Source organism: Anomaloglossus baeobatrachus, chromosome 4, assembly GCF_048569485.1.
Source record: "Anomaloglossus baeobatrachus isolate aAnoBae1 chromosome 4, aAnoBae1.hap1, whole genome shotgun sequence".
In the NCBI taxonomy this organism is placed as follows: Eukaryota; Metazoa; Chordata; class Amphibia; order Anura; family Aromobatidae; genus Anomaloglossus; species Anomaloglossus baeobatrachus.
Window position 1 is genome coordinate 168,072,740 of NC_134356.1, and position 10,009 is coordinate 168,082,748.

The following is a 10,009-nucleotide window of genomic DNA, read 5'->3' on the forward strand; positions in this document are numbered from 1 at the left end:
GGTGTTGTCGGACAATCAGGTGACTGTGGCTTACCTGAACCATCAGGGGGGCACAAGGTCCAGGTCCCTTATGTTGATAGCCGACAGGATTCTGTCCCTAGCGGAAACTCACCTTCTGTCCCTCACTGCTGTTCACATCAGGGGGAAAGACAACCTCGAGGCGGATTTTCAGAGTCGCACTCGTCTGCGCGAGGGGGAGTGGGCACTCAACCTGTCAGTCTTCGCCCTCATCACGGCCAGGTGGGGGGTTCCAGTCATCGACCTTTTTTCCACCAAACGGAACAGGAAGGTTCCTCAGTTCTGCTCTCTCAATCCGAAGGAACTTCCGTATGCTGTGGACGCCCTGTCAATCCCCTGGGACTTTCCTCTGGCGTATGCGTTCCCCCCCGCTGGTACTTCTCCCCTCGGTCCTGAAGAAAATCAGGGACGATGGGGCCAGGGTGATTCTGATTGCTCCCTTCTGGCCAAAGCGACCGTGGTTTTTTTGGCTGGTTCGGATGTCCCTGACCGACCCGTGGGTCCTCCCAGAACTTCCGAATCTCCTGTCCCAGGGACCTGTGTGCCATCCTCCGACTGTCAAGTTGCACCTGACGGCATGGAATTTGAGAGGGCGTTACTGATCAGTAAGGGGGTTTCCCCCAATTTGGTCTCCACACTGTTAGGTTGTAGAAAGCCTGTGACAACCAAGATCTACTGTAGGACTTGGAAAAAGTTCTTATCTTCCTCGGGTGCTAGTGTGACTGGGGAGGTTCCCATCGGTCCCATCCTGGAGTTCCTGCAGTGTGGGTTGGACAAGGGGTTGGCGATTAGCACACTCAAGGTCCAGATCTCCACGTTGGCAGCACTCTACAATTATGATGTCGCGGGGAACCCTTGGGTGGCTCGGTTTGTCAGGGGTAGTTCGCTCCAGCGTCCTAGACGGGTAGTCTCTCTCCCCCCTTGGGACCTTAACCTGGTTTTGGGGGCCCAGACGGGTCCTCCGTTCGAGCCCCTTGACTCCATATCTGTTAAATGTCTTTCCCTTAAGACGGTCCTCCTGGTAGCCCTGACCTCGGCCCGTAGGATTAGCGACATTCAGGCCCTTTCTATTGACCCGCCTTACACTCAAATACTGGACGATAAGGTAGTTTTGCGCCCTGACCCTGCATACCTCCCCAAGGTTGTTTCTCGGTTTCATACGTCCCAGGAGATTGTATTGCCATCCTTTTGCACTAACCCGACGCATGCGGAGGAAAGACGTTGGCATTGTCTGGATGTCCGTCGTTGTCTCATCCAGCATCTTCTTGTCACCAGTTCCTGGAGGAGGGACAAATCTCTGTTTGTCTCATTCCAGGGGCCTCAAAAGGGGGTTAAGTGTTCCAAATCCACGCTGGCCAGGTGGATTAGGGACGCCATTGAGTTAGCTTACATGGCTAGGGGTGCTGCTGTTCCGGTGGGTCTTATGGCACATTCCACGCGGGCTGTAGCATCTTCTTGGGCAGAACGGGCGGATGTTTCCATTGCTCAAATTTGTAAAGCTGCCACATGGTCTTCACCCTCGACCTTTTATAAGCATTATAGGTTGGATCTTTCCTTCTCCGACCTCACCTTTTGGGAGACGTGTTCTACAGGCTGTGGTCCCTCCCTAATTTTTTCTTCGCTGTAATTCTCTCGTGGTGCCATCATAGGGTGAGGGAAAAATACGTAATTACTTACCGGTAATGTGTTTTTTCCGAACCCATGACAGCACCCTTATTTCCCACCCTGCACTGGGGATTGTTGGTTGTTTCACCTTCCTTTCTTCCTTCTTCCACACTTTTTTTCTGGTGGTGGCCTTATACTAACCTATTGTTTTTTCGGAGGTCCTCTCATGCTCTGTAATCAAACTGAGGCGGCGAGAGGACCGCCCCTTTTTAACCTGAAGGTTTCCTGTCCTGGATGGGCGGATCCTCTCTCGTAGTGCCGTCATGGGTTCGGGAAAAACACATTACCGGTAAGTAATTACGTATTTCTCCTAGAAACAATGCCAAACCTGTGTATGGCTAGTGTATGTTATTGCGGCTCGCACCTATATACTTATGCAACACCACACACCTGAGAGAAAGGTGTGGAGCTCTTTTGGATGGCATGATCTTTCAAATCCTGTACTGCCTTGTTAAGGCTTTTGTCTTGTACTCTCTACTAAGGCTCCATAACACCCACCAGTGCCACATATGGTGCAACAAGGAATGGCTCTACCATGTGCCTGAGGCCTAGGGTGGTCTGTATTCACACAATGTTTAATGGCAACTTACTCTGAATTATCAATGCCACTTTAAGGAGCCCAGGTTTTCCAGACAAAATATGTTAATAACCACGGGGAGGGGAGTCATTTCAACTCATCTAGCTTACAGCTGTGTATGAAAGACCTAGAGGTCCTCGATGTGCATGGCTGCTTCTGATGCAATTTTACTTGAAAGTGGTGTGATAAATTGATTTCCCATAAAAAAGGTTGAGTCCCCTTTGACTTCCATTATACTCAGGTACTTCAGTGGCGCCCATCCAAGCATCCAACTGCTTGTTACGAGCATCAGAGCATGAGTATAGCCCAGGCCTGTTTGAATTTCGCCAAATACCATCTGGATGATCCAGAGGATACATAGGAGAAGGTCATGTGGTCAGACTAGATAAAAATAGAACTTTTTGGTATAAACTCTACTTGCTGTAATTGGAGGAAGAAGGATGAGCAGGCCCGGACTGGCCATAGGGCAATTCTGGCAAATGCGAGAAGTGCCGCTCCTTGTAGTGGGCCGGTGCCTGTAGTGGGCCTCTCAATCTGCAGTCACCACCACTCTCCTCAGCAGTGTGCAGGCCGTGCAGCATTATTTACCTTGCGCACACTAGCCGAAAGTTGCAGGATCAGGAGGCAGCACGCTGTGCTGTGCCGGTCCTGCTGTGTGAGCGTGTGCCCGGCATGCACACACTGCTGAGGAGCACAGCAGTGTCGGTGACCTCAACTCCCTCCTTCCTAATCAAATGTATTTGCATCTCTCAGACGTAAATACATTTAAAAACAGTGTAACGCCGGGACTGGACCCGCCCCCAACATGCAGCAACATGATGACATCTTGCTGACCATCACACAGCTGCAGGCGCCACAGAGATGCATCAGGCAGAGGTAAGCGCTCCATGGAGGAGCCGAAGATGAAAGGTTTAATTAATGGGAATGAGTGGGAAGGGGCAGAGGGCACATAATGGGGGAACATTTGTGAAAGGAACACAGCTGGGGGAGTGCATTGTGGTGTGTGTGTGTGTGTGTGTTTGTGTGTGTGTGATGGGGGGTTTATTGTATTTCTGTGTGTGTGTGTGTAGGGGGTGATGGGGGATGCATTGTATTGTGTGTAGGAGGGGGTGATGGGGGTACATTTGTGTGTGTGTGTGAGGGGGTATTGGGGGGGTGCATTGTGGGGGAAATGGGTGTATTTTGTGTGTAGTGGGTGATGGGGGGTGCATTGTATTTGTGTGTGTGTGGGGAGGAGTAATGGGGGGTGCATTGTATTTGTGTGTGTGTGTGTGTGTGTGTGTGTGTGTGTGTGTGTGTGTGTGTGTGTGTGTGTGTGTGTGTGTGGGGAGGGGTGATGGGGATGCATTGTATTGTGTGTATGTGTGTGGGGGTTACAAAAGAGCAGTTTGGGGGGAATATTTTGGAGATGACGGAGTGCATTGTATTGTGTGTAGGGGGTGATGGGTGCATTGCATTGTGTGTGGGGAGGGGGTAATGGGGGGTGCATTGTATTGTGTGTGTGTGTGGGGAGGAGTAATGGGGGGTGCATTATATTGTGTGTGTGGGGAGAGGAGATGGGGGATGTATTGTGTGTATGTGTGGGGGTTACAAAAGAGCAGTTTGGGGGAATATTTTGGAGAGGGGCAATATGGGGGATGTTATGGAGAGAGGCAAGGTGCTGGTATATTATAAAGAGAGCAGTGTGGAGAGGATATTATGGAGAGAAGCTGTGTATGGGGACATTATGGAAAGAGGCAGCGTCAGGGTATATTAAGAAGAGAGGCAGTGTGGGAAGTATTTTGGATAAGGACAGTGTGGGGGGATATTTTGTGAAGGAAACAGCAACTATTTACTCAGGGGCACAGGATGGGAGATATTTATGGGGCACTAAATGATACTTTTATTTTTAAAGGTGCTGTGTGGGGAAGTGCTGCTGAAGAATAAAGAGGGAAATCTTCAGAGATAAGCAGTGGGGACAAAACCTCATCATGATGTCTGTACTGCATGGAGACAAAAGGGATTGAAACAAAGATGTTATCTATAAGGTACCTGGATGTAAATTATTTGTGATACTGCCTGCATCTTATCAGTATTGTGGTTCCTGTATGGTCCGCAGTATGATAACAACAACTCCCAGCATCTCCTCACCATTGTTAAGGACAAGCTGGGAGTTGTAGATTCCGGGCATCTTCCGAACCTTCCCATTGATTTGCATTGTAAAATACAGAGCGTTTTCCGAGTGGAAAACACCAGAAGAATGGAGTGATCACTTCTTTTAATCACTTGGTGGTTTTAGAAACCTGAAGTTGGTAAAAGATGCTCAAAAGACTGAACCTGTGCACAGTGAGGAAATGCAGATGGTCATTCGAGTATTTTTCATAGTGGTTTCCATGGTGGCATCTACCGCCAAAATATGTCATTGCACATTCCCTGAGTGGTATTCACCAAAAATTATTACCAGTGAAAACCACAGCTTCCCTGATTACCTATCTGTAGAATAGGTCATCAATATTAGTTCAGGGGGATCTTATATTAGTTCAGGGGGATCTTATTTTGTATCCTTGCCCATCAGCTACATGACGACACCACAGCACTATGGGGAGCAGCATCCTCTTCGTTATCTGCGAGGCCCAGCTCTGTAGGGAAAATAGCGGCTTCACCAGGTACTGCCCCTAAGAGCAATACATAGGACTGAGTAGTAATACTGTATGCAGCCATGACTACATGTTATATAGTCGTGTTAGACAACCTACAAGTGTACTAAGATATTACACATTCACCACGCGAAAAAGTGGGCCTGTGCACCCAAAAACCAAGGCCAGGGCTGAATTTTAATCAAAAAAAGAACTCCGGCACACCACAATAAAGTTATAGAGAAGTCCAAAATGATGCTTGAAAATAATGGTTTATTCAGTGTTTGAAAATCTAGTCCGTCCAACGTTTCGATCCAAAGGGGGATCTTTCAGAAGGACCATGAGACTAATGACATAGAAATAAAAATAAAAAAATATAATGTTACAATAAAGAAAAAACAATAAATCAATAAGATGATTTCTACAAAGCATGTAGCTTGACATGAGAAACACTTTAAACATATGAGAGTGTAATTTCAACCATATGTACAGTACAGACCAAATGTTGGACACACCTCATTCAAAGAGTTTTCTTTATTTTCATGACTCTAAAAATTGTAGATTCACATTGAAGGCATCAAAACTATGAACATGTGAAATAAAATACTTAACCCCTTCAGCCCCCGGGCACTTTCCGTTTTTGCGTTTTTGTTTTTTGCTCCTTTTCTTCCAAGAGCTGTAACTTTTTTATTATTCCGTCAATCTTGCCATATGAGGGCTTGTTTTTTGCGGGACGAGTTGTACTTTTAAATGAAATCATAAGTTTTACCATATAGTGTACTGGAAAACGGCAAAAAAATTCCAAGTGCGGAAAAATTGCAAAAAAAGTGGGATCGTACAATAGTTTTTGGGATATTTTATTCACGGTGTTCACTATATGGTAAAACTGATGTATCCATGTGATGCCTCAGGTCGGTGCGAGTTTGTAGACACCAAACATGTATAGGTTTACTTGTATCTAAGGGGTTAAAAAAAATTCACAAGTTTGTCCAATAAAAGTGGCGCACGTTTTGCGCCATTTTCCGAAACACGTAGAGTTCTTATTTTTTGGGATCTATGGCTCAGTGATGGCTTATTTTTTGCGTCTCGAGCTGACGTTTATAATGGTACCATTTTTGCGCAGATGCTACGTTTTGATCGCCTGTTATTGCATTTTGCGCAAAACTTGCGGCGACCAAAAAACGTAATTTTGGCGTTTGGAATTTTTTTGCCACTACGCCGTTTACCAATCGGAATAATTGATTTTATATTTTGATAGATCGGGCATTTCTGAACGCGGCGATACCAAATATGTGTATATTTATTTATTTTTTAACCCTTTAATTTTCAATGGGGGGAAAGGGGGGTGATTTGAACTTTTAGGTTTTTTGTTTTTTTTTTAATTTTTTAAAACTTTTTTTTACTTTTTTTATTTTATTTTACTAGTCCCCCTAGGGGGCTATAGCAATCAGCAATCCGATTGCTGATCGCTATCTGCTGATCACAGCTATACCGCTGTAATCAGCAGATTCAGTCACTTTCTTTCTTCCTCTGCTCCGTGCCGAGGAAGAATGAAAGTGAAACTTCGTAGCACCAGGCGTCATCACATGACCCTGTGCTACGATGGCAACCACCGAACGTCACGTGATCACTCACGTGACGTCCGGAGGGGGCGGCGGTAAGTAAAAAAGATGGCCGCGCGCATGTAGATCTCGCTGCCAGACTTTGGCAGCGAGATCTAAGGGGTTAATGTTCCGGGTGGAATGCGATTCCACTCGGAACATGTAGGCACACATGTCAGCTGTTGAAAACAGCTGATATGTGTGCCGATCCACGCCGCCTGCCCGCGGCAGGGGGCGGGGCTTAACGGGACACGATCCTGGACGGATAGATCCGTCCAAGGTCGTGAAGGGGTTAAAGTCTGAAACAACTGAAAATATTTCTTATATTCTAGTTTCTTCAAAGTAGCCACCTTTTGCTTTGATTACTGCTTTGCACACTCTTGGCATTCTCGATGAGCTTCAAGAGGTAGTCACCGGAAATGTTTTTCCAACAGTCTTGAAGGAGTTCCCAGAAATGCTTAGCACTTGTTGGTCCTTTTGCCTTCACTCTGCGGTCCAGCTCGCCCCAAACCATCTCGATTGGGTTCAGGTATGGTGACTGCGGAGACCAGGTCATCTGGCGTATCACCCCATCACTCTCATTCTTAGTCAAATAGCCCTTACACAGCCTGGAGGTGTGTTTGGGGTCATTGTCCTGTTGAAAAATAAATGATGGTCTAACTAAATGCAAACCGGATGGAATAACACGCCGCTGCAAGATGCTGTGGTAGGCATGCTGGTTCTGTATGGCACTTTTTCCTATTCTACCTCCCCCTCATGAAGCTGAGGCGAGACGCGTAGGGGCACACGAGTCGGTATTTTAACAGCGCAGTCTAACATATGGGTAAGTCTGATTGATTGATTGTATTCTTTGAAATGCGGGTGAATTCTCCTTGATTGAGCTATTAACATACAATGGAGATTTCATTTATCTAAATGAAATGTAATCTACTGGTTACTTTCATTTTAATCAATCAATCCTTCTTGCCTTGCTAGTCCCATGGTTTATTACCCCATATATTTTCCATCACTACCTCTCATGGGTTAGCTTACTTTTTGCCTGTTACATCTTATACGCTTAGGTATTGTGCTGCTTTTTTCTGTCCTCATTTTTCACTGAGATCACTAATCTATTATATTTAAGTATTCTACATACCATGTAAATCCAACCTGTTTTTACACTGTTTGTAATAAAATTAATTTTTATATGCAGTAACTGAGGTTGTGGTTTCAATTTATTTATGATGATCTTGTTCTCTTGCACGTTAAGTCCTTTTTCTCTTCCTGTATCAAATTGTATATTAAGAACGTGCTATAGCGGTCAATTGATAACCGCATATGTTAATCCACGGTTGCGGATATCTTTGTTTATGCTGGTTCTGTATGCCTTCAATTTTGAATAAATCCCAACAGTGTCACCAGCAAAGCACCCCCACACCATCACACCTCCTCCTCCATGCTTCACGGTGGGAACCAGGCATGTAGAGTCCATCCGTTCACCTTTTCTACAAAGACACGGTGGTTGGATCCAAAGATCTCAAATTTGGACTCATCAGACCAAAGAACAGATTTTCACTGGTCTAATGTCCATTCCTTGTATTCTTTAGCCCAAACAAGTCTCTTCTGCTTGTTGCCAGTCCTTAGCAGTGGTTTCCTAGCAGCTATTTTACCATGAAGGCCTGCTGCACAAAGTCTCCTCTTTATAGTTGTTCTAGAGATGAGAAGATGTGTCCAAACTTTTGGTCTGTACTGTATAATTAACAATGACGTGATATTTACAAAAATAACACACATTAAGCATCCAGTGTAATAAACATAGGAATCTCATTAGTATTTTTGTACGATCTGTTGAGACAATTAATGAATGTGACTACTCAAGAGAGTAATGTAAAGTAATGTAAGTACTATCAAAAATATCGTCAATTTGCACCAAGAAGAATTATAAGCAAACGTCTTTATCTGGAGTCTTCTGCTCAGATAAAGACGTCTGTTTATAATTCTTCTTGGTGCGAATTGTCTTTTTTGATTATTTGGACTTTATTACTCCAGAGCACCCTATTTCATAGTTGAGCCAGGTTTGTTCTACAATTACTTAGGGCTGAATTTTAGTCCCAGTCCGGTCCTGAGGATGAGTATAACCTGCAAAACACGGTCCCAACTGTGAAGCATGGTGGTGGAAACATCATACTTTGGGGGTGCTTTTCTGCAAAGGGAGCAGGATGACTGCACCATATTGAAGGGATGGCTGGGGTCATGTATTTCAAGATTTTGCCAATAACCTCCTTTCCTCAGTAAGTGCATTGAAGATGGGTTGTGACTGGGTCTTCCAGAATAACAATAACCCAAAACACACAGCCGGGGCGGCTCTGTAAGATGCATTTCAAGTTTCTGGAGTAGCCTAGTTAGTCTGCATACCTAAACCCATTAGAAAATCTTTGGAGGGATCTGAAACTCAATGTTGCCAGCGACAGCCCCGAAACCTGAAAGATCTGGAGAAGAGCTGTATGGAGGAGTGGGCCAAAATCCCTACTGCAGTGTGAGCAAACTTGGTCAAGAACTACAGGAAACATCTGACCTCTGTAATTGCAAACAAAGGTTTCTGCCAAATATTAAGTTATGTTTTTCTATTGTTTCAAGCACTTATTTCATGCAATAAAAAAAAATATGCAAATTAGGTATTTAAAATTCATACAATGTAATTTTCTGGATTTTTTTTTATTTTGTCTCTCCCAGTTGAAGTGTACCTACCATAAAAACTATAGACCTTTCCATTCTTTGTAGTGGGAAACTTGCAAAATTGGCAGTGTATCAAATACTTATTTTCCCCACTGTCTCTCTTTTTTTTTTTTATTTTATGGACACACAGTCCACAAAAAAGAGACATGTATGTGAACAGCTGCATAGAAGATGTACATGAAAAATGGTCATTTGAATGAGGGCTTAAAGGTCCTCTGTTTTCAAAAGAAGTTCATCCCAACGGCCTTAGGCTATGTGCACACAGTGCGTTTTTCGCGGCGTTTTTGCGCGTTTTTCGGGTGCGTTTTTGGCCTCAAAACTGCATGACTTTGCTTCCCCAGCAAAGTCTATGAGTTTTCATTTTTGCTGTCCCCACACATCTGTTTTTTTTCAGCTGCGTTTTTGTGATGCCACAAAAACGCAGCATGTCAATTATTCCCGCGTTTTTCACTGCGCTTTTCATCCATTGAGTTCAATGGGATGTTGAAAGACGCAATGAGAAACGCAAATAGCTGCGTTTTGGTGCGTTTCTAAGACCAAAAACGCAGCTATAAACGCAGGAGGTGGGTAGTAAAGTGACGTGTACAGGAAGAGGATTCCTTTTGTCAGTATATACAGAAGCGTGAATCCTCCCTGTACCGTCACCGCCGCTTCCACCTCCCGTCCTGTGCATGTATGCTGCCGTGCGGCGCCATGTTCGGGCGGGAGGTGGAAGCGGCTGCTAAAACAAAAGTGAACAGTAGAAAAAAAAAAAAAAAAAAAGTTATACTCACCTGTCTGCAGACTCCCAGTGCCATGCCCGCTCCCAGATTCTGTCA